The sequence below is a fragment of the Protopterus annectens genome, chromosome 2.part2 (genome assembly GCF_019279795.1).
Source record: "Protopterus annectens isolate FY-2018-M chromosome 2.part2, PAN1.0, whole genome shotgun sequence".
Lineage (NCBI taxonomy): Eukaryota > Metazoa > Chordata > Ceratodontiformes > Protopteridae > Protopterus > Protopterus annectens.
In genome coordinates, this window is record NC_056730.1 from 28,302,503 (window position 1) to 28,329,124 (window position 26,622).

At 39.2% G+C, this 26,622-nt stretch overlaps 1 protein-coding gene across 1 annotated transcript in view; it reads right to left on the bottom strand.

Moving 5' to 3' along the window:
• Positions 1-26,622, bottom strand: part of CMYA5 (cardiomyopathy associated 5) — a 704,220-nt gene that overhangs the window by 533,705 nt on the left and 143,893 nt on the right. The window lies entirely within an intron of this gene.

Below are 26,622 nucleotides of genomic sequence, written 5' to 3' on the forward strand. Positions count from 1 at the left end.
TTGTCTTGGCTGAGCCCAAACTGCTTGTGCCCAATGGTGCTCACGAGCCAAGAAAGTGGATATATGGGCAAAGAATAACTCACTATAAATTTGACAACCAGAGAGGATAGGGATATTGTAAGAGTCTTAGTGAGTATGTATGGCCACCACAGTGGCACTAGAGGGATGTGTGGCCTTCCTATCCATGTAGATACAAAGGTATGCATAGTCCTCACAATACTTGCCACAAGGACCTTCTGGAGACAGAGTGGGGACACACTGGATATCTCACAAGCTACTGCCTTGAGGGTACTTCAGCAGTACTTGGGTGAATTCTTGGCACATGTGGATCATTACATCTATTTCCCAGTGTCACCTCAGGACAAAGCCTGGATTATACGTGCAATTTATGGGGTGGCACATTTCCCTGAGATACTCATTGCAATAGATTGTACCCGTGTTGCAATTAGGACATGATCTTGTCCACAGGGGGAGCTGTACTGCAGTATCAAGGGCTATCATTCTATTAATTTCAAGTAGCATGTGTTGCATGGGGTATATCATCAACATCTCTGCCCTTCATCCTGGCAGTGCACATGATTCCCATATGTTCATAGGTTCATAGGTGTATACTAGGCTAATGGCCCTGGAGCCTTTACAAGCCTAGCCCATAGGATTACCCTGGCATTGTGATACCCGACCTTAGTTCCTAGTGCCTCTGTCGAGTAGAGCCACTGAAGTGATACCCTGGGTGAATTTTCTATTTCCCATCCACTCATCAAGATTTTTCTTGAACAGAGTCATTGAGGTGCTCTGCTTGACATGTATGGGAAGTCTATTCCATAGCATGGACAGTCTCTAGGTTAAGAACCTGTCCCTAATGCATGTTCTTTTAATTGTGGTAATGAGGCTGAGGTCTCTGGACAGTGTGGTGCAGAGGGATTGGGATTTCTTTAGATGTAGCATTTCTAACAGAGCTGGGTCAGACATGGCTTTGTAAGTCTACCAGAGATCGCCTCTAAGTAGGCGATATGAGACAGAGAATAGTTGGAGTTTTTTGAGTCTGATAATATAGGACAAGTGTTTAAGGCCTAGGATCCTCTTTGTGAGGTACTTTTGTGACCTCTCCAGTTGTTGCAGGTGTCTAGTGAGGTACATGCCAAATGGGGCATTGTACTCAATCACTGGCCTAATGAGGGAAGAGTAGAGGGAGACAATGACCTCTTTCTTCCTGGATGCAAAACCCTTAGTAATGAGATGTGCCACATAGAAGGACTTTCTGACCACAGTGAAAATGTGGTGGTCAAAAGAGAGGTTGCTGTCAACCTGTGTTTCCAGATCACTTATAATGCCTTCTGTGTTCAGTGGACTATCATCAATGTGGTAATTCAAGGGAACCGGGTTTTTTCCAAGGGGGATGATGACACATTTTTTGGCATTGAGCTTAAGGCCATGGTTCTGACACCAGTCTTTGGTGTTATTGAGGCCTTTCTGTAGGATGTCAACATCATTTGGGGAGTTAATAATAGCTCCCAATTTGCAACCGTCTGTGAACTTTGTCAGCCAGAGTCCCTTCATGTTGGCCTGGACTTCAGAGAAGTAGATACCAAACAGAAGAAGACCCAGGACCGAACCCTGTGGGACTCCATTCGTGACTGGTCAGCAGTCTGACTTGGTGTCAGCTACTTTCACACTGTGGGTTCTATCTGTGAGCCAGTTTGCAACCCACCTAGTGATATAAGGGTTGATGCCTAGCTTAGTAAGTTTTTCTATGATTCCTGAGTGGGGAATGGTATCAAAGGCCTTGGCCAGATCAAGGTAGGCTGTATGAACCACCTTGCCTTCATCCACAGCTCTGATGACTGACTCAAAAAAGTTGACCAAGTTGAGCAGGCATGATCTACCCTTCACAAAACCAAACTGTGCAGGATCCAGAGTTTAGAGATTCTCTATATCCTTGTTTATTAGGTCCATGACAATGCATTCCATAGCTTTGCATATCAGATTCGTCAGGTTAATTGGGTGATAATTCCCTGGGTCTGTAGTTGCTCCTCCTTTGTAGAGAGGGATGACTGTAGCAGTGCACCATTCGTGGGGACAAAGCCTGAGTTGAGGCTGTGATTGAACAGGGCACACAGGTGAGGTACCAGTTCACTCTGTAGTTCATGTCCCCCGGAATCTCTTTTAAAGTTTTTTGTCTATTCCTTCTAGCATGTCGAGGGATCAGTTGCTAGTGTCCTCCCCTGCTCAGCTGGTGAACCTGGGAATATTGAGGCAATGTTACAATTGCCTCATGTACACAGACAACCCTCTCCTCCTCCCACAAAACACAAATACATGCGAGAGATGCAACTATACGGCCAAACTGGAGGCTGAGCTCTCTCAACATAGGACTGGCAAGACCAGACAGGAGGAGAAGGTTACCACACACACTATAGACCCAGTCTCACATAGTACCATCACAACCTCAAATCATACACATAAACACACAAAGACATACTCGAGGCTCTGATCAAAAATCTACCAAAACAGCAGAGGCCACCAAAGCAGACACCCAAACAACTACCACCTCAAAACACAACACCTGCAACACATAGACCTCACAGTCAGAGTGTCAAACAGTCACAGCCCTTAAGGCCAAACACAATGCCAGACACACTAGTCATTGGTGACTCCATAGTCAGACACACTGACGCCCCGCCACCAGACTGAGTAAGGAGAAGGTCACAGTAAGCTGCCTGTCGGGCGCTAGAATCCGCCACATAACGCAAGCACTCAGGTCTCTCAACAGCAGGTACAAGTACGACTCAGTCATTGTCCACGCTGGTGTAAACGACCTGAGACGTACCTCCTTGGACTACATGAAAAGAGACATTGAGGAGCTCTCTGATTATGTAGCCCAGGCAGGTATGACCCTGACCTTGAGCAGTATCCTACCTTCACCAAGAATGATGCCACAATACAGAGATAAGATGATCAGTTTTAACAATTGGCTTAAACTCTGGTGTCATTCAAAGGGGATCCAATGTCTGTCTGCCTGGGATAACATGCTGGACAAGCCACGCTGCTTCGCAAGGGACGGCTTGCACCTGTCACCCCTGGGATTCCGGATATTGGCAAAGGCTCTTGCCACCCCCATAGTGCCTTTTTAGGCAAGGCTCAAATTCTAAACCTACCACCCTAGAACACAAAAAAGGAAAAAAACTAAGGGTAATGCTGCTCAATGCCAGAAGTCTCAATCTCAAAATGCACGCACTCGAGGCCCTTCTCAGTATGGAGAACATCGATGTCTGTGCTGTGACAGAAACCTGGTTCAAGGCTCCTGAGAGCACCCCAGTACTATCAGGTTTTACCTCATATCATGCGTTCTGGCCCCAAAATCCGGACAATACCAAGAAAGGAGGGGGGGTATCCATATTCATCAAGGACACCCACACCTCAAGATTGGTGGCAATGCACGATGCATCGGAGACCATCCAGGTGCAATTAACCATAGGCAAGACTGCTCTGCAAATTGTAGCATGTTACAGGCCACCCTCACAAACTCAGGAACCTCACATGGCTTTCCTGAAAACACTGGAGGGAATAAATGTATCTCCAAACACCATCATACTAGGTGACTTCAATTACCCTAATATAGACTGGGAACACTACTCAAGCCCAAACACCCTAGCCCAAAAGTTCCTGGAATTCATAAACTCAAATGCCATGGAACAACTAGTCACCATCCCCACAAGAGGAGAAAACATACTTGGGTGGGAGGGTGGCCTAATGGTTAAGGTGTTTGCCTTACAAACACAAGGTGCAGGGTTTGAGTCTCACAAGGGATAATTGGCTAGGCTTAAAATGGCTTGCAAGGGCAGTTAGCTTAGTACTAATCTATGAATCTATGAATCTATGAATCTCATCATCACGAACATGGGAGCACAATGTTCAACACCAGAAGTATACCCCTCACTGGTGAGATCAGATCACAAACTAATCTCACTGGAGGTCCTCATCCCACCCCCTCCTGAAATAAAAAAGACCACAGTAAAGAACTTCTCGAAAGCCGACTTCACACTTCTAAAGACTAGTGTGGTCTCCTTTAAGGCCCCCGAGCCGGCGGAAAACAGTACTCAAGCCGCTGAATCACTTACAAATGCCTTCTACCAGCACCTGCAGGACTGCATGGATAAGGCAATCCCAAGCAAAACAAAGACTCTTTGTACCAAAGGCAAGCGTCCAGTCTGGTGGACCCCAGCCATAAACAAACTCTACAACAAAAGGAGGAAGCTACTACAAGATAGAGCAAAATCCTTAAAAGGTAAGACACCTTTGATCACTATAAGTAAAAAACTAAGAGCTCTCATAAAATCATCCAAAGCAAACATTGAGAGAAAAATAGCTAAAGACTCAAAAGACAATCATAAGGCCTTCTTTAGCTATGTTAGAAACCTGGGAGGAAACTCCCAGATATGCTCAGAATTAGTTCAAAATGATGTGAAGATTACTGATCCTACAGACATTGCCAACATACTGGCTGACAGGTTCAGTGCTAACTCCCCCCCCCAAAAGGAGAGATATCTATACCAAACGATTGCAGCCCCCCAAACATCTCTAACGCCCAAGTGAGAACTGCTCTCTCCAAGGCAAAAAACACAGCATCCATGGGACCTGATGGTGTCCCCGGCTGTGTGCTCCACGCACTCAACGAGGAATTAAACCCACAGTTAGGACAGCTGTTTAATCGTAGTCTCACCTCTGGATACGTACCCAGGGAGTGGCGCACAGCATCTGTGGTCCCACTTCACAAAGGCAGTGCCTCCACCGACCCTGGAAATTACCGGCCCATTAGCTTGACAAGCCTTATCTGCAAAGCCATGGAGAGGATCATAATGGATCTCATAAATAAAGACATAGGGAATTTGCAGACTTTGGATCCAACCCAGTTTGGCTTTGTCAAAGGCAGATCATGCCTTTTAAACTTGGTTGACTTTTTCGAAACAGTCACCAAGGCCATTGATGAGAGAAAGGCAGTCCATACAGCCTACCTCGATCTGGCGAAGGCCTTCGATACAATACCCCACTCGGGTATCATTGAAAAACTCATCAGCTTAAATGTTAACCCATACATCACAAGATGGGTTGCAAACTGGCTGAGTGACAGAACCCACAGGGTCAGAGTTGCTGGCGCCATGTCAGACTCAAAGCCTGTCACAAGTGGTGTCCCACAGGGCTCAGTCCTGGGCCCACTCTTGTTTGGCATCTACTTTTCCGGTACAAGCAAACACAGGAGGGTTATGGCTGACAAAGTTTGCAGACGACTGCAAACTGGGTGCCGTAGTCGAAAACACATCTGACACAGATATCCTTCAGAAGGGTCTCACAGAAATGGATAACTGGTGCCAGAGCCATGGCCTAAAATTAAATGCCAAAAAATGCATAGTCATACCCTTCGGGAAAAACAAGGTTACCCCTAGCTACCATATAGGTGGCAATCCACTGAGCACAGAAGAAGTTATCAGGGACCTGGGGACCCAGGTTGACAGCAGCCTGTCATTCGACACCCATGTTGCTAAAGTAGTTAGAAAGACCTTCTACATTGCCCACCTTATCATGAAGGGATTCACATCTAGATCAAGGGAGGTCATAGTCTCCCTATACTCATCACTCATCAGACCAATGATTGAGTACAATGCCCCATTCGGAATGTATCTGACCCGACACTTGCAGCAGCTGGAGAGGCCACAAAAGTTCCTCACCAAAAGGATAAAGGGTCTCAAAAATCTGTCCTATGCTGCCCGACTGAAAGAACTCCAGCTCTATTCAGTCGCACCGCTGCTCAGAGGTGACCTGTGCCTGACATACAAGGCCATGTCAAACCCTGATTTGATGAACATGCTTCACCTCAAAAATCTAGATCCACCAGAGCCACAAGGGCGGGAGACTTAAACCTCGACACGGCTATTAATAGGACGTGCTGGAGGGATAGATTCATCACCCAAAGACTCCCTATGCTGTGGAACAAAATCCCGGTATATGTGAGGCAGAGCACCTCGCTGGCCTTGTTCAAGAGAAATCTTGACCAATGGATGGGAGATCGCAGATATACCCCAGGGATTACCTCAGTGTCACTGCTCGACAAAGGCACAGCAAAATAATGGGCATAGTTCCCCAAACTAAAGGGGTGGCGTAAGCCACAAAACTATGGGCTAGGCTTGTAAATGCCCTCGGGTAGATAGCCTAGTATGAACCTATGAACCTATGAACCTATGAACCTATGTAGAACATAGCCAGGGATATTGTCAGGTCCCATAGAAGCTATATTCTTGGCCTTGGACAGTGCTGTTTTAACCTGTGCAGCAGTAATACTGGGTGCCTGGCAATCTACTGGTATTGTGATTGGTCCTTTGGAGGGAGGGGTAAAGTTAGCACTGAATCTGTCAGCCAGTATATTGGCAATATCTGTTGGCTCGGTATAGGAGGTACCATTGTGCAGTAGCTTCCAAAAAAGAAGATGTAAACTTAAAATAAACAAAAATGAAAGGCCAGTACCAAGTAAATTCAACCGAAAACAAAATTATTGAAACTGTTAAGCGCTTTTCATTTAGCGCATAGGCTAAACTTCTTCAGACAAATTCCATTCAAACATACCTCATTTAAGTAATCACACCCTTAGACACCTAATTAGCCCTTCTAAAAGGTGTATAACCCAAAACTTTATTATATACTCAAAAAACAAAACAACAGTAAATAATAAATAAGTGAAATACAATAATTAAATGTAATATTTAAGTATAAATTTAAATCTACATGTTACTATCTACATATGAATATGAGAAAACTTCTCATTTCATTTACTTAAACACAGGAAATAATTAATTCACTATTCATCCTGGTAGAATATGCTGTAAATAAAGAAGATGTAATAACAGCACATAGACCCTATTCATATCTAATATATATGCATATGTTATATGCTAATACTTCTATTTAATCATGTAAAATTCACAATAATAGTAGGTTACTTTCCTTAACTATATTAGAAATATTCGTCCTATATTACAATCACTTAATCTAAACATGTCCATTAATTATTAAATATCTAATAATCCATGTCTTAAAATTCATGTTAAAAATCATGTTAAAAGTCTAGGAACAGATACTCTCGAGTCCTTCATCTCATCTGTGGTTCATCATCACAGTATTGTGAATGTAGACATTGTGTTCCAAAATGTTAAAAACTGTTAAAAAATGTTTCTAATATAGTTAAGGAAAGTAAACCACTATTATTGTGAATTAATAATTACTAATTAGGCATCTATCAAAACCAAGACTGGACACAACCACCACGATGTTATAAAACCAGTATTTAATATCGAAGTAAAACAAAATAAGATAAAATAAGCACTTTCACATGCTACACAGGCATGCTTCTTCAGATTTCACAAACACATTTTCAAACAGTTCTTAAATATTAATTGTACAACCAAATAATTGAATAATGGATTCAATAATTGAATTCAATAATTGATTGATTGAGCAAGCAATATTTTAAGGCAACCAGCTCCTAGTTGAAAGCCAGATATAAAGTGAATCATATATAATGAAATGTGTGTATGTATCCTGAATACAAAAAAATGCAATGTGATAAATAATATAAAATAATAATTAACTAACTAAAAATTAGTTTGAAATAATAGTTTAAACAAAACACAATTTGCAACATCATATTACACTATCCGATGTAAAAAATATATAAAATATATCAAAACACTATTTACTAAAATACGTGTACTGACGTACATCTAAACCCAGGGTATAAATTTGGGTCCTTTGGCATGTCCAGCGCTTATAATTCATTACCTGTTAAAACATTAATGGAGATAATATTAATAATATATATAGTATATAATATAGATATAAAGATATATATATATATATATATATATATATATATATATATATATATATAGTTGAATCCAAAAATACATCTAAATACGTGCATCCAGTATTGGTTTAATGCTAATAGACTGGTTGAGCCCTGGTTCTACATGTGCTCTCATTCTAAAGATCCATTCAAGCTCAACTGATTCTAAGTGGTTCAGTTTACTACCCCCTCGTTTATTCTGCAGTATCATCTATAACACCCTGAACCTAAAAGTATGACCTACATTTAAATTAACATGTCTGGCCAGCGCGTTCTGGTTGTTCATTTTCCTGATATCGTATATATGATTATATATTCTGTCTTTTAACCTCCTCGCTGTCATGCCCACATAAAACCCTGTACATTTTGTGCATGTAGCTAAATAAATTAAATTCTTACTATCGCATGTAGCATAAAACTTAGGTTTAAACTCAAACATCATGGTAGGGTGAACAAATTGTTGTTCGAGTGTTATATATCTACACATGTTACATCTCATACAGCAAAAAGTACCCATTTTATTTATACTTAATCTATTGATTCTATCTTTTGTGTGTTCCTTACATAACAGCCTTTTTAAATTCTTACTATTTCTATAGTGGAATCTTGGTTTATGTCCCACTATATTCAACGTTTTAGCATCTATGGTGAGTACACTCCAATGTTTGCTTATTATGTCCACCACTTTCCTATTGTCATTAGTGTATTTCGTAATAAATGAGGTTATAATATCATAACTCCCTCTTGATCTACTATTTGCATGATTCATGGTGATTTTAGTATTCTCATTTATATTATCCATAATGGAGCATCTAATTTTATTTATCATAGAATCATTATACCCCCTGTCTAAAAACAGGGTGTGTAGATCATCAAGCTGTCTCTGTAGGTCAGGATTCTCTTTACATAACATATATATTCTGACAAACTGTCCTTTTACCACATTACGAAAGACATGTCTAGGGTGCATGCTACTATAACATAAAAGTGTATTCCTCCAACAAGGTTTTCTGTATAGACTCGTGGAGAGACCACCATCCATCATCCTGGTTATTTTAACATCCAAGAAACATACTTCTCTTGCAGAGATTTCTGAGGTAAATCTCAAAAAAATCAGTAGTCGACTCCAAGAAACTGATAAACTCTAAGAGATCCATCTCAGTTCCTTTCCAAAATATTAGTATGTCATCAAAAAATCTTTTATATAGTAGCACTTGTTGGTAATATGTGATACTAAATAAAAACTCCCTCTCCCAATAATGTACCACTAGATTCGCGTAAGAGTTGGCACAGGGGGTGCCCATTGCTACCCCCCACTTTTGTGCATAAAGTTTATCCCGATATATAAACACATTATTGTTGAGGATGGTATCCAATAAAGTACATACCAATATCCCTTGTTCATTTGTTACCCCTTCTGTTATTGATAGCATAATCCTAACGGCTTCTATGCCGTAGTCATTGGGGATTGCTGTAAATAAATTCCTTACATCTAAAGTTACCATTAAGTAAGAAGTATCTTTAAATTTATCCTTAATGTTTGATATATCATAGATTAGCTGGTAGCTATCTTTTAAGATGCTCGGAATGTTACGAACAATAGGTCCTAGTACTCTCTCTAGATATTGTGATATCCTTTCAGTCACCCAGCCCTCACCTGCTACAATAGGTCTCATGGGGAGGGGAAAAACATTTTTATGTATTTTGGGAAGGCCCTTAATACATGGTATTGTGGGAAATTCAACCAGAAAAAAAATCATACAGCTTCTTGGTGACCTGCCTGCACATCAATAAATCATAAATATCATCATATACTTTGTTAATGGTTTTCATGAGTGATCCAAAACCTATCTCTACATAAGGATTAATATCACATAGCAAAGTCAGCATTGCATGGTCATAATCTACATCATCCATTACCACTATCCCTCCCCCCTTATCAGCAGGTTTTATTACTATTTCATTATTAGAAGTTAGGTTACTCAAAGAGCTTCTTTCTTCTTGGCTTAAATTAAAGTACATGCATCTAGGTCCTTGTTTAGAAAAATATGCATAGAAATCATTCTCACATAGATTAATATAACATTCAACATTAGTTGGTATTTGTGGACAAAAATAACTTTTACGTTTAAAACGATCTATCAAACAATCATTATTATTTTTATTGTTAGCGTGCATTATCTTTAATGCCACTGAGCGTCCAAAAAGTCTGAGATCGACTAAAAGTTCGCTGAGTTTACTTGCCTGAGAAGGAATAAAAGACAGTCCCTTATTTGAAAGGGAATAGTCAGCAGTAGTGAGTTCAAGTTGTGAAAAATTGTAGACCAGCTGGTTCAACTTCGTAACCTTCGTCTCACGCCAAAGTTGTCCCCTGAAAACTTGCGTTTCTGGCGACCACGACTGTATGATCTGTCCCTTTCTCTGTCGCGGAACTTCAGCGGTAATGGAAAAAAATCTTCCAGCTTCCTAGATGATACCTTCGGTCTTGCCCCTGGTCCTTCACTGTCTCTCGACTCCATTAGGGCCTCTTGGTTACAGGGAAGAGCAGAGGATGTAACATCATCACATTGCTCTTTTGATGACGTAATCACGTCAATACTGTGTGAACCTTTACTTTCCTCATTGCAAACAGCAGTTGAGACTGTTTCTGTTGTTATATCAAGTTCATAGACATATGCCTTTGCTTTATCTAAAGTTTGGGGAACATCATTATTGCCCGATATTAGCCCTGAACGTTGATTGTATTTGGGCCAAACAAACACCTGACCAAGCAGAAAATCCTTGTGATCACGTTGCAGCTTACGATATTTGACTTGCTGTAACCTGTCACTATATAATGTGACCTGAGTGTAAACGCTGTCAATTCTTTTCTCAAACATCGCTCCCTTGAAGCGATATTTGACTTGCTGTAACCTGTCACTATATAATATGACCTGAGTGTAAACGCTGTCAATTCTTTTCTCAAACATTGCTCCCTTGAAGCGGTGTTGTAAATCTCTATTCAGAGACTCTACTTTTTGTGTAAGTTCCACTTCAATAGGGGAGAAATATTCAATCAATAATTTTATATAATTGAAACTTAATTCTAGATTTAATTTCTGCCATCTCTTCAACAGTTCGGGATGATTATTACCATAAGGTAGTGGGAGAGGGAGTTTTTATTTAGTAGCACATATTACTAACAAGTGCTACTATATAAAAGATTTGTTGATGACATACTACTATTTTGGAAAGGAACTGAGGTGGATTTCTTAGAGTTTATCAGTTTCTTGGAGTCGACTACTGATTTTTTGAGATTTACCTCAGAAATCTCTGCAAGAGAAGTATGTTTCCTGGATATTAAAATAACCAGGATGATGGATGGTGGTCTCTCCACGAGTCTATACAGAAAACCTTGTTGGAGGAATACACTTTTATGTTATAGTAGCATGCACCCCAGGCATGTCTTTCCTAATGTGGTAAAAGGACAGTTTGTCAGAATATATAGGTTATGTAAAGAGAATCCTGACCTACAGAGACAGCTTGATGATCTACACACCCTGTTTTTAGACAGGGGGTATAATGATTCTATGATAAATAAAATTAGATGCTCCATTATGGATAATATAAATGAGAATACTAAAATCACCATGAATCATGCAAATAGTAGATCAAGAGGGAGTTATGATATTATAACCTCATTTATTACGAAATACACTAATGACAATAGGAAAGTGGTGGACATAATAAGCAAACATTGGAGTGTACTCACCATAGATGCTAAAACGTTGAATATAGTGGGACATAAACCAAGATTCCACTATAGAAATAGTAAGAATTTAAAAAGGCTATTATGTAAGGAACACACAAAAGATAGAATCAATAGATTAAGTATAAATAAAATGGGTACTTTTTGCTGTATGAGATGTAACATGTGTAGATATATAACACTCGAACAACATTTTGTTCACCCTACCATGATGTTTGAGTTTAAACCTAAGTTTTATGCTACATGCGATAGTAAGAATTTAATTTATTTAGCTACATGCACAAAATGTACAGGGTTTTATGTGGGCATGACAGCGAGGAGGTTAAAAGACAGAATATATAATCATATATACGATATCAGGAAAATGAACAACCAGAACGCGCTGGCCAGACATGTTAGTTTAAATGTAGGTCATACTTTTAGGTTCAGGGTGTTACAGATGATATTGCAGAATAAACAAGGGGGCAGTAAACTGAACCACTTAGAATCAGTTGAGCTTGAATGGATCTTTAGAATGAGAGCACATGTAGAACCAGGGCTCAACCAGTCTATTAGCATTAAACCAATACTGGATGCACGTATTTAGATGTATTTTTGGATTCAACTATATATATATATATATATATATATATATATATATATATATATATATATATATATATTGTATTTTTATATTATATACTATATATATTATTAATATTATCTCCATTAATGTTTTAAGAGGTAATGAATTATAAGCGCTGGACATGCCAAAGGACCCAAATTTATACCCTGGGTTTAGATGTACGTCAGTACACGTATTTTAGTAAATAGTGTTTTGATATATTTTATATATTTTTTACATTGGATAGTGTAATATGATGTTGCAAATTGTGTTTTGCTTAAACTATTATTTCAAACTAATTTTTAGTTAGTTAATTATTATTTTATATTATTTATCACATTGCATTTTTTGTATTCAGGATACATACACACATTTCATTATATATGATTCACTTTATATCTGGCTTTCTTCCAGGAGCTGGTTGCCTTAAAATATTGCTTGCTCAATCAATCAATTATTGAATTCAATTATTGAATCCATTATTCAATTATTTGGTTGTGCAGTTAGTATTTAAGAACTGTCTGAAAATGTGTTTGTGAAATCTGAAGAAGCATTCCTGTGTAGCATGTGAAAGCGCTTATTTTATCTTATTTTGTTTTACTTCAATATTAAATACTGGTTTTATAACATCGTGGTGGTTGTGTCCAGTCTTGGTTTTGATACTAATTAGGCATCTAAGGGTGTGATTACTTAAATGAGGTATGTTTGAATGGAACTTGTCTGAAGAAGTTTAGCCTATGTGCTAAACAAAAAGTGCTTTACAGTTTCAATAAATTTGTTTTTGGTTGAATTTACTTGGTATTGGCCTTTCGTTTTTGTCCACTGTGCAGTAGCTCAGAGCAAATCTTGGTATTGCAATGGAAATTCTTTACATAACTATAGAAGGCCTTGTGGTTGTCTTTACTATCTGCTGCAATTCTGTTTTCATAGCTAGCTTTAGAGGATTTGATGAAGGATCTCAACCTTTTGTTGAGGCTGATAAGGGAGATTTTCCAGTCTTGGGGCTTTGCCTTATTCCACATCAGTTTCCTCCTTCTGTTTTAGAGTTTGTTTATGGCAGGGGACCACCAGATTGGCTTCCTTTTTTTGAGGAGAGTGTCTTGGTATTGCGAGATCCATGCATCTGTGTACGTGTTCAAACAGTGCATTGATGTATGATTCGGTCATGCAACTATTCTCCATTTGCATGGATGCCATGAGGGTAGCCACCTTTGTTTTTAGGAGCGCAAAGTTAGCTTTGGAGAAGTTTTTCATGGTGGTTACCTTTGTGGGGGGGGCTGCGGATTTCCAAGATGATTAGTTTGTGGTCGGATCTAACCAGGGAGGAGTTGACTATTGGTATAGAGTAACGGTCACCCACATTAGTAATGACCAGGTCAAGGATGTTGCTACCTCTAGTGGGGGTAAGAACGAGCTGGTCCAGAGCATTGGAATTAATGAATTCCAGAAAACATTGGGCAAGTGTATTGGTACATGAGTAGTTTTCCCAGTTAATGGAGGGGTAATTGAAGTCGCCCAGTATGACAGTGTTAGGCTGGACCCTAATATTCTCCAGGGTGCTTAGGAATATGGAGTGTGAGTCTTGGGACATAGTTGAGGACCTATATCAGGCTATGACCTGAATCGCTGTCTTACCCAATGTTAACTGCACCTGAAGTAGCTACCAGTATGGAGGTGTGCACATCCTTTATGAATATGGAAACACCACCGCCTTTGGAGCTTCGATCCAAGTTCTGGGGCTGTAAGGTGTGGAATGAGGTATAGCCTGGTAGTGCAATGGTGCTTTTTGCTGTCTTGAACCAGGTCTCTGTTACAGCACAAATGTTGATGTTCTCCATTTTAAGGAGTGCATCGAGCAAGTGCATTTTGAGATTTAGACTTCTAGCGTTGAACACCATGACTTTCAGATTGCATTTGTTTGTAGCTGTTATGGTGGTAATTTGGTCTTTGGAACACCGCCTAAAAAGGCACTACAGTAGTGGCAAGAGCCTTGGCTAGTATCCGGAAGCCCAGGGGTGACAGATGCAGGCCATCTCTGGTAAAGGACTGAGGTCTGTCAATCACGTCATCCCAGTCAGACAGATACTTGATCCCCTTAGAATGACACCAGAAACTTAGCCAGTTGTTGAAATCAATCATTTTCTGCTTGTACTGTGGTAGCATTCTGGGTGATGGTAGGATGCTGCTCATAGGGCTGGGGTCATACCCACCTGGGCTACATAATCCAAGAGCTCCTGCATGTCTCTTTTCATGTAGTCCAGGGAGGTATGTCTCAGGTCATTCACACCCACATGTATAATGACAGAGTCATATTTGCACCTGCTGTTGAGGGTCCTTATTGCATGCATTATGTGACGGATCTGGGTGTCTGACAGGCAGCTGACTGCCCCTTTCTCCTTATTCAACCTAATGAATGGAACATCAGTGTGCCTCACTATCGAGTCACCTATGACTAGTGTGTTGGGCATGCTGTTTTGCCTTAGGGGCTTTTGTTGAGTGGCACATTGTTTAGGAGAGCTATGTGCCTTGTGATTAGTGTTGTGTTGTGGTGGTCGGGTGCATTTCTGCCTTGGAGGTCTCTTCTGTTTGGGTAGATTTTTATTGACAGCCTCTGCAAAGGTGGGTGTGTGGTTTGTGTTTTTATGTGAAGGTAGTGCTGGTGTGTGTTCTGGAGGGCTATGTGTTCCATGTGGTGTGGTGTAAGTGTTGACCTTCTCCTCTTGACCAGCTATTCTGGTCTTGGCTGGAGAGTGTGTGGCTTCCAATTTGGATATATAAGTGCATTTCTCACAAGTGTGAGTGCTGGGAGGTAAGAGGAGATGGTTATCAGTGTACATGAGGCAGTTGCTACATTGCCTCAGGATGCCCAAGTTCACCGGATTAATAGGAAAAAGCACAGGGAATTGATCTTTAGACATGTCTGGAAGGGTGGGCATTAATAAATACTGAAGCTGTTTCCTTGTGGAACTTCTAGTTATGGTAGCACTTTTGTGTGTTACAATAATTGCTACAAGAAGTCCGGTAAAGTGCTAAACTAATAAGCTAGTAAAAAGGCATGAGAGGAGAGAACTAGCAGATATAAGGGAAAAATTGAAGAACAGACTTTGGCACTGCTCAGAAGCTTACAAACAGTCCTGGATACAGTAAATCTCACTGATAAGCTAGATGGCTTTCCTCCAACACAGAAAGGCTTGGGGGGCACAGAAGCTTACCAACAGTCCTGGATACAGCAAATCTGTATCTGGACTAGACTAGTTACAGGAAAGACGGGAAGCAAGCACAAATGTGGGCTTTTAAACCCGAAAGTTGAAAGAGATGGAAAAACTGCCCAAATGGTCAATAAACTACAATTTCTGGGCCCAAAACTACTCCTGTTGTGGTAAACAGGTTACCAAGTACCTACCACTCCCACTGATAAGCTAGAAGGCTTCCCTCCAACACAGAAAGGCTTGGGGGCTCAGAAGCTTACAAACAGTCCTGGATACAGCAAATCTGCACCTGGACTAGACTAGTTACAGGAAAGGTGGGGAACAAGCACAAATGCTGGCTTTTAAACCAGAAAGTTGAAAGAGATGGAAAAACTGCCCAAACGGCCAATAACTGCAATTTCTGGGCCAGAAACCATTCCTCTTGTGGTAGATATGCTACCTAGTACTTACCACTCCCACTGATAAGCTAGAAGGCTTCCCTCCAACACAGAAAAGCTTGGGGGGCTCAGAAGCTTGCCAACAGTCCTGGATACAACAAATCTGTATCTTGACTAGACTAGTTACAGGAAAGGCAAGAAACAAGTGCAAATGCAGGCTTTTAAACCAGAAGTTGAAGGAGATGGAAAAACTGTCCAAACGGCCAATAATCTACAATTTCTGGGCCAGAAACCACTCCTCTTATGGAAGATAGGCTACCTAGTGCTTACAGCTCCCACTGATAAGATAGAAGGCTTCCCTCCAACAAAAAAAGGCTTGGGGGGCTCAGAAGCTTACCAACAGTCCTGGATACAGCAAATCTGTATCTGGACTAGACGAATGACAGGAAAGGCAGGAAACAAGCTTAGTTTTTTTTTTTCAGAAAACAGCACTAAAACAAGTCAATGATGGTGCAAGCTAGCACACTTGAGTGTGTAGCAGTATTAAAGCAAATACAGTTTAAATAAATGCAATTTATTCTAAATGTATTCTGAACTAAATTCAGTTGTTGTTTTATTCAACTCTGAACAGTTAAGAAGTGCCAAAAAATATACTTATCAGCTGAGAAGCACAATCAGCACTCAGAACACAAGGAGATTTTTTTTTTCATTAGTAAAGTGCAAGGGGAGGAAGGGGAGCAGAAGATAATTTAAGGTTAAGAACCTAAGTGGGTTGACCTTCTCAAATGTTCACTCTGTATTAGGTAGAATGAACACTAGACTGGGAGGAGTGTCCCAGATCAAATTTACAGTAGGGTGGGCAACTGCAAAGCCACCAACTATAACAAACACCACAGGAATAGGGTAAAAAACAGTTTCAGAAGAGATCAGAAACAAAAAAGCAATGCCAGCAAATATATAAAATAATTCAGTCAGCAAATATATAAAATAATTCAGTCAGGCAAAAATTAAGACAATGCAGAACTTTGAAAAGTTAAAGTGCCAAGAATTATACTTATTAGCGATTATATTTCAAGATTGTTTGAAAGCACTCTTCAGTCAGAATACAAGGAGTTTCTAACAGTGTATGCAGGAATTTACAAACAGGGGCTATTTTAAATCAGCAAGCCTTGAAGCAATCAGATAACAAAAAAGCTGTTAGACCAGTTTTATGAACTTTAACACCACCACAGAAATAGGGGGGAAACCAGTTTCAGAAGAGAAAGCAAAAATACAATGCCAGCAAATATATAAAATAATTCAGACAGCAAATATATAAAATAATTCAATCAGACAAAAATTAAGACAATGCAGAACTCTGAAAAGTTAAAGTGCCAGGAATTGTTTTTTTGGCATACTAGCTCACTTTACTGCCTGTTCCTTTCATGGTAGGATGCCCAATGGTCATCTTTTTGGCACTTAGAAAAATATTTTTGTTTAATTTTTTTATTTTATTTCAGTAATTATTCATGGTAAAATGTATTGCTGAATACTAAACCATATTCCTTTGTTTTGTCCCACCCATATTTTTTTCTCAGTTCCAGTTTTGCTATGACTAAAAGTGATCAGCCAGTAGCAGTAGTAAGGGACCCCATATGGCAGGCTCTTGTACAACATATGGTTGCACAGGTAAAGAGCTTGCATGTAGTCCAGAACTATGGACTATGACATTCAGGTTAGTGTTTCCTTTCTAGTAAAAACACACTGAGTATAATCAATGCCTGTAGTGATACCTGTCTGCTGTGCTGTGTGGTACATGGCCTACTGTCAGTGTTCTTCAGACATTCCTTACCATTTTTAAATTATATATATATTTTTTAGAACAGGTATTCATATTGTTGTTTGTAAAAGCCGTGCCTGAGTGCTCAGTGACTCCTGTTCAGTGATACTGTAAGGCATCATATAAGTAATAATCACATTTTAAACTGATCTGCACATTACATCCTAATGAGATGGTATGCCTAAGCATGCATGGAGTGAATATCCTGAAGTAGTACAATTAGCAAAAAGTGTTACTTCAGTACTTAACACGAGTTCATAACCTTGCAATCGAAGGAAAATGTATCATATTTTTTTTATAGTAAACAATGTTTCCTCAGTTTGAACTATGTGATTTGCTGAGGTACTAGACATCAAATTATTTCATTTTGTCACACACACAATAATTTGTGGCCTTAGAGACAAAAGCATCATCTTTTTGTGCAGTGGTAAGGGTGAAGTGGCAGTGATGTTTGTTTAGATGGCAGGATACTCATTTTTATCTTTCATTTTTTTATCAGTGTTTCCCTGAATACTTGTGTATTACTACTTTTAAGTTGTAAATGCGAACACACCCAAACCAAGACGAGAATCGGGAAGGCAACAGGGTAAAATTGATGTAAAAAATCCAAGTATTTATTAGGCCAAAGGAAACATAAGCGCTTTCACGGCAATAAAAATCCGCGTCTTCAGACGTATATTCAAAAATCCATTATTCTTGGATTTAAATAGCTAAAACACTAAAACAATTAAAAAGTAACCTATAGCTAAACTGAAGCAATCAATCAATTAAACAAGACAATTAGTTCACTAGAAAGGAATTTTCAACAGCTAAGCTAAACTTTAAGCATTAAGTGCTCAGTAAAACGCATGCAGTGCAATGAAATACAAATGCTATTAAAACGTAACAGTGAGGACAGAATACAATGAATGCTAAGTAATGAAATGCCTTAGCGGCAGTAGATATGTATGGGTAAATAAATATCAATATAAATATAAATATAAACATCCAAAATAATAATTAATTTCATTTTATCCTTCTATTTTTTAGTATGGGTTTCAAAGGGACTGTGTCATTAAGACCACGCCCCCTATGTGCACCTAGCCTTAAAATCCATTTACTCTCTAAAGTTTCTGTATTATTAATTAGATCACCCATTCTTACACTTATTTCTTGTAGCTGTAATACTTGGAACCAAAACTGATGTTTCTCTCCTAGTTGTAAAGTATGTTTGGCTAGAGCACTATATATAAACCGCTTAGATGTGCAGTACATATGGTCCCTAATTCGTTCACGAAGGGAACGATTAGTTTTACCTACATAGAATGAATAACACTCCATGCAGGTGGCTATATACACTAGATTTTTAGATATGCAAGTACTAGAATTTCTTAGCTCCCATAAATAACCAGTGTCAGGGTGCCTAAAAAATCACGATTCATCAATGTATTGGCATTGTGCACATTTTCCACATCTTCTTGTGTCTAGCCACATCACCTCTCTATTCTCAGTCAAAGTGGTGGGATAACATAATTAATGTTTCAGGCATTTTTTATTCTTATATACATAAGTTGGTTGTCTACCCACTATACTTGCAGTAAGATCATCTATTAACAAAATATGCCAATTTTGAGGTATGACCTGTTCTATTCTATTCACATTCATAGCATAAGGTAGGATAATGGGTAATTTAGTAAGTGCTGTTTTGGAATTTATATTCTGAGGATCTCTTGGTCTATGTGAAAAATAGGGTTTCGCTTGACCTCCTCTTTGCAAGTCCACTTGCTTATAAGTTTTGTTAATTTCAAGTTCATCATAACCTCTTTTAACAAAATTTGTTTTCATTTTAATTAGTTCATTATTATATATATCCTGGTTGCAGCACAGTCTCGAAATACTCATCGCTTGCCCTTTCACAATATTGTGGAAAACTCTAGGATTATGCATGCTGTCCCTGTGTAAATAAGATGGTTTATAACAGGGTTTTCTGTATACTGTGGTGCTACAAATCCCTTGTTTAACATGGACAGTAACATCCAGGTAATCTATACTTTCCCGGGAGTGTTTCATGGTGAATTTTAAAAAATCAATACCGTTATTGATTCTTTAATAAAACCGAAACAGAGACATTTCATCACCTTGCCAAAGAATAAAAAGGTCATCCACAAACCTTTTATAATATATTATTTGAGGTGTTAATGACAGATGTTCTAACTCCCAGGCTACCATTACCAAATTAGCATAAGTATTGGCGCAGCTAGTACCCATTGCTACGCCTGTTGTCTGTTTGTAGCAAATATTTTGAAATAGAAAAATATTGTTATCAAGAACTATTTCTAACAGCATGCATAACAAATCTGCTTTATTTTTGTCCACCAATTTTTGTTCTATCATTAAAGTTTTAACCATCACTAATCCCTTATTATTTGGGATGGACATGAATAAAGCAACCACATCAAAGGTAACCAAAATAGTATTACTAAAATTATCTATCCCAATTGTGGTGTCATAGAGGCTAGTTAAAAACTGTTTCTACTTCTGCCTGAAGAATATTCACAGATTGTTACATGAAACTGGAATGTAGGCATGCAAATCGCAACAGTTTAAAGTAGAACCTAGAGTGAAAGTATGTAGAAAGATTTCAGATAACACCCCTACCCCCAATACACAAGTATGCATAAGCACTTCCTATACCATAGTGTCCATGTATGCATAAGCACTTCCCAAACATTTTGTTTTAGTTCAATAAAAAATTATAAAAATAAAACTGATTGTTAATAATAATCTGAATGCTGTCTAACATTATGTGTGAATTTATTGTTTTTTTCATTACCCCCCCCCTTTTTCTCTTTTTTTTATTTTAATTATGCATTCCTTTGTCCTTCTTTGTTTTCTTTCTCTCATATTTCTGTTGATTTTTTACATATCCAAATTCCTCAAGAGCAGCCCAGCTGTGCAACTCCTAGATTAAGGAATGCTTACCCATTGATCATCCAGGGAAGCCTCATAGGATCAGGGCAGTGGCAGCAGTCTTGTAGGCCACCTGGCATGTGGCAGCCTGGCAAGCCTCACTGAACAGGGGCTTTGGGGCTTGCCAGAGGACATGGTGGAGCAGGTCATGAACAGATGGCTTCAGTCAACTGAGGCTTCTCTTCAGCAGGTGGAAGACTTGCTGCCAGAGTCGGCACTAGCCACCATGACACCAAAGGACCCTACACCCTCAGCATTGGGGTCCTCTACCGCAAAACCATCTGGCAGTGGAAATGTTTGAGGCCTTATGGATGAGGATTGTTATTGGGCTGGAGTCTTTTTCACCTCCTTCATTCTATTATTCTCTTTCCTACACTTTCTTACCTACTTCCCACTCACATCACTCTTTTATATAAAAAAATGAAAAAATATAGGGATATGAATAAACTGAGGATTGTTGTTGGGCTGGACTCCTTTCATTCAATTATCCTCTTTTTCTACACTCTGTTACCTACTTTCCATCCACACTACCCTCTTATATAAAAAATTGAAAAAAAAATTGGGATCTGACAAAAACATAATATCCCTGCTCTTCCACTTCCTTCAACACAACCTCCTTAATAGGTTCCTGCTGTGTTTCCCTCTTTGTTGTGTCTCCTCTTTTTCATCTTTCCCCATATAAGGATATATTAAATACATTAAACCTCTTTATTTTTTTAAATAATTCCAAAAGCTGAGGAGTTCCCTATTTGCCCTAAGTGTTCCAAGCACGACTGTGCATAGTCCCATTTGCTCCCCAATATCCAAGTGCATAAGCTTTCACTTAGTCCTTCTCATATACTTAACGCTTATCTTCAGGTTCTTTATTCTTTTGCCAGAAGTAGGTATGATTATCAAAACCTTTTCACGTTTCCTTAGTCAACATGAATATCCTGTGCTTAGTGTATTTAGGTGTAGTGGTGCTCTTCATGGATCTCCAAAATGTAGGTGCAAAACCCTAGACTAACAGTACCACCCTAAGTCAGGGTGTATCAGATCTAAGAGCAGCACTTAAGTCTTATATAACTTGAAGCAGGTAAACAAATATGTGACTGAATCTGCAACATGCGTGTTTCAGTGGCATATAAAGATATGAGAACCTCTGACCTTTTTCTATGTAATCTATAATAATTATATGGACTTTGTAACTGCCTTCTGCTAAGAAATTCAGCATTACACATAGGATGAGAAAAGTATTATCAGTCCTGTGAAACAAACTGTAATTATTGTGCCTCTTGATTATAAGATCTATGACTATTACTAAAGTAGAAAGCTAAATGCTGTGAAAACACTATTAGAAATTTTGTAAGGAGAAAGCTTGCTTACAGCAGGAAGACAAGCTCACTAGCATGCAATTGTGAAACTTAACTGAATCTATGGTTTCAGTAACGAAAATATATAGGCCAAATAGCTGAACTGACAGAAACCCAGATAGTCAATATGAAGAGCTATCCTGACACTTTTGGTGTACAGTCATGTGAGTTTGTTTCTGTGTTATGTCTCTGTCTGTAATGTCTGGAATTAGGGTTCACTATTTTTTTCCTAATTCATAGGTAAGTACTAGGCTAGCAAGCTTCATGGCCATTTAAGCCTAGTCAATTTCCCTTGGTGAGAATCTTGTATGTGAGGTAAATACACCTTAACCATTACGTCAGTAGTTAAGAGATACCTAAGAAAGATCTAGCTGTTGACAAATCTTCTTCTAATCTGTTTATTCAAAGTGATTTTCTGTTTTCTCTGCGTAGAATTATATTGCTCTGGATATTTAATAATTCATTATTTATTAAGAATTTTTATATATTTACATTCAAAGTCCCGCGGTAGTGGTGCTGCAGTAGCGTTGTCGCCTCACAGCAAGACGTTGTCCCGTTCGATTCTCAGCTAGACCGTCTTCTGTGTGGAGACGTGTGAATGAGCGTGCCTTCGTTAAAGGTTGTGTGCCAGGGCTGGTAACTCGACATGTAAAAATCCACTCCCAAACATTAGCAGACCAGAGTTCCGCTGTGGCGACCCCTAACCGGGGATAAGCCGAAAGACACAACATATATTTACATTCAAAATTGTGTGGCTGATCAACTAGTTGTTTATTAATTTTAAGACGGCATTTATTGCTAAATAGTGACAAACTGCTGGCATCCACCTCTGACTGAACAGACTGCACTGCTACACACGACCATTTGTATTTATAATTATTTGACTTATTAGCAACAGCGGAATAGTATCTGGGCCAGTAGCAGCTTACTACCTTGGGCCAGGACAGAAGGCTGTAGTGTTGCAGAAAATTACCAGTCTTCTCTGGAAATTAATGTGTGTGTGTGTGTGTGTGTGTGTGTGTGTGTGTGTGTGTGTGTGTGTGTGTGTGTGTGTGTGTATACGCGCGTGTGCGTACGTGTTTGCGTGTGTGCATGTCTGTGTGTAATGGAGTAATGTAAGAGTTTATTTAAAGTACAGCTACTGTGGGCAAGTGGGCAATGGAAAGCATTGAGGAGTCTATATAGTCTAGCTAGGCTAATAATTATGCCCAGTGGGTTGTCCAGTACAAAGCTATTCTTGGGTGTGTATGGTGAAGGTCCATAATCAGGGCACTAGTGCATATTTCCTCCGTGCTGTTGAGTGAGTGACCAATTTAGTGATTCATATTTGTGTGCTTTTTTTCAGCTTTTAATCTATTGCATGTAATGTGATCAAAGATTCCATATGTCTTTGATCATCAGATTTTCGAATTAGATAATTTAGTTGTGGGCAGTGGAGCAGATGAAAGGACCATAGCACCCATCCACTATATATCAAACCTTGATATATTATAATGAACATTAGTTTACTAAATAATTATACTTAATCATATGACTACCTGCAAATATTTAAATTATTTGAACAAATTCTTACTATATTATAATAACTTGGCACTAGAGGCTTTATAAGCCCTTATGAATAAATAAGATAGAACTGTGCAAATTAATTTCATATAATCTGTCACATATCGTGAAAAATAAGCAGATCAGACTCCAAATCCAGTTCCAGACAAGTGACAAGTGGAGTACCTCAGGGTTCAGTCCTGGGACCGCTCTTGTTTGGCATCTACTTCTCTGAAGTACAGGACAACACTAATGGACTCTGGCTAACAAAGTTCGCAGATGACTACAAACTGGGAGCCATTACTGAATCCGCAAATAATGTGAATATTCTACAAAAGGGCCTTACAGAAACAGATGCTTGGTGCCAGAGCCATGTGCTCAAGCTTAATGCCAAGAAATGTATTGTTATCCCCTTTGGGAAAAACCATGTACCCATGAATTACCACATAGGTGGCAGTACACTAAACAACGAAAGTGTGATAAGAGACTTAGGGACACAGGTGGACAGTGGTCTCACCTTCGATAACCACATCACCACAACAGTCAGGAAATCCTTCTATGTGGCACACCTCATCACTAAGGGCTTTTCATCCAGAAAAAAGGAGGTCATTGTCCCACTGTACTCAACCCTCATTAGACCCATTATAGAGTACAACAACCCATTTGGCATGTACCTCACAAGACATCTGCAACAGCTGGAAAGACCACAGAAATACCTCACTAAAAGAATCACACACCTAAAGCAGATGCCCTATACTGACTGTCTAAAAAAACTCTAGCTATACTCTGTGGCATATTGTCTACTCAGAGGCGATCTCTGCTTAACATACAAGGCCATGTCAAACCCTGAGTTGTTGGACATGCTCAACTTAACTCATTCCCTCCAGCGGAGCTCTTTTGAGTGTATACCTTTAACTCCTAGTGGGTGCATCTTCAGCCTTTAAAAAAATGACATTATCACCTTACAGTTCTAACAAATACTTATTGACAGAGGTCATATATCAATACAATTGGGTTTGCAATCATATATGCTTCAAGATAAAATATTCTGATACACTGCATGTAGCATGGGTTTGGAATTATTAATGCAAATATAAACAAGAAATACTTGATGCCTAGAGGAGCAGTAGGAGTTAACTGCAGAAACGCCTGTAGACGTCACTCGGCTGTAATGAGAAATCCCAATCCCTCAGAGCCACACGCTCCAGGGATCTAAACCTTGTCATCACAATGAACAAAACATGATGTAGAGATAGGTTCTTGACTCAGAGACTCCCCATACTCTGGAATAGACTGCCCATACATGTCAAGCAGAGCGCCTCCTTGGCCCTCTTCAAAAGGAATCTTGATGATTGGATGGGAGATAGGAAATTCACCCTAGGGATCACATCTGTCACCCTGCTAGATAGGGGTCCAGGAAAGTAAATATTGTGGGAAGAAATATCCATGGAATTGTTATGGCTAGGCTTGTATAGGCCTTAGGGCCAATAGCCTAGTACCAACCTATGAACCAACCCTCAAAAATAAACATGATCATAAATTCTACCATATACAATTGAGCCTTGTATTTATGTATGAGGATCATCTGTACACACTACTATTTGTGATTCTAACATTCAGTTCCTGATCATAATCTACTGGTGAAAAGAACTACAACAGATATTCAGTAACTGTTTACTTCTGTTTTATTTTTCAGTTGAACACACACACACACACACACACACACACACACACACACACACACACACACACACACACTTAGCTTATGCTTACAACCTTCATTACCACATTGATAGATTCTTCAGATTTGTGATTTGTGATTAGCTTATCTTGTCCTTTCAACCCTTATTTTACAGCATCATATAAAAACTTCATGATCTTCTATGGCATTAATTACACCATTATTTGGAGCCGCATAACTAAGTCTAAGTTTAGATAACTAGCTATAATTTTATATGTGGGGTATCATTCAGAATGGGTGATCCACATTCATCAAACATTGAGACTGACTGAGAAGAAAATTATCAGCTTCCATTGAAATGGAAACTTAATTGGAATCTGATCCTACTCAGCTTATCTCAGTTTCTGGATCTCTGTTTCTTAGCTAAAGCACCTTAAATTTGTTAATTTTAAATTATTTCTTTCAGAACAGGCCATTATCCTTTTTAAATCCCTTTTAGGCTCTTTCCACAACTTCCACTGCTCCCCTAGTTATGTGTCATCTACAGACAGCTTAATCCACTTCTCTACCACAGTGCTATGTCTAACACATATATACGAAAGGCATTGTGTCCCATGACAGTCTTCCCTTGTACCAAACTAGTCACCTCCTTTCCCTTAGACAGTTCTCCCTTTACAATAATTCCCCGAGTCCTAGCTTATCTTCCAGCCATTTCTCCACTCAGTGTATCAGTTTTCCAAAAGTTTGCACCCCAGTCTCTTTTCTCCAACAGTAGTCTACCACTTAAAGAAGGAAGCTTTACTTTGATCTAGGTAGACAGTATCTGCAGAACATCCTGATGACCTCCCTGTCATCCTAAGATACAACTAAATAAGGTTAGTTTGGCAGATTTCAGGGTTGTAAACACATGCTGGGTGCTGCTCTGGAGGCTTTCCTTCACAAAATTAATCAGTGTTTCCTCAAGATCTTCTCCTTGACCTTTCCCACCACTGTTGGGCTTGTTCCCTGAAGATCCTCTCCTTGACCTTTCCCACCACTGTTGGGCTTGTTCCCTCAAGATCTTCTCCTTGACCTTTTCCACCACTGTTAGGCTAACTAGCTTATGGCTTTTGAGGTTACATACTACTATTTCATTATGCAGGAAAGTCACTATGGCTATCTTCCATTCCTTGAGGATCATCTCCTCTTCCAAGAATTTGTTAAATCTACTACAGCATCCATTAACACCCCTACCGGTTATCTCAGTGCCTTGGGAGAGATGAATCAATTCTGTCCTCAGATCTTGCCATCTCTTAATGTCAAAAGTAACTTCAACTCACTTCTTTGATCTATTACCAAAAGTATTCATATTTTCCTGCACATTTTCTTCCTTCCCCTTTTAAGTTATGATTTCTGAATTATATTTTGATTTTGGTCTAACATTTCTGAGGAAATATTCATTGCAGCCATA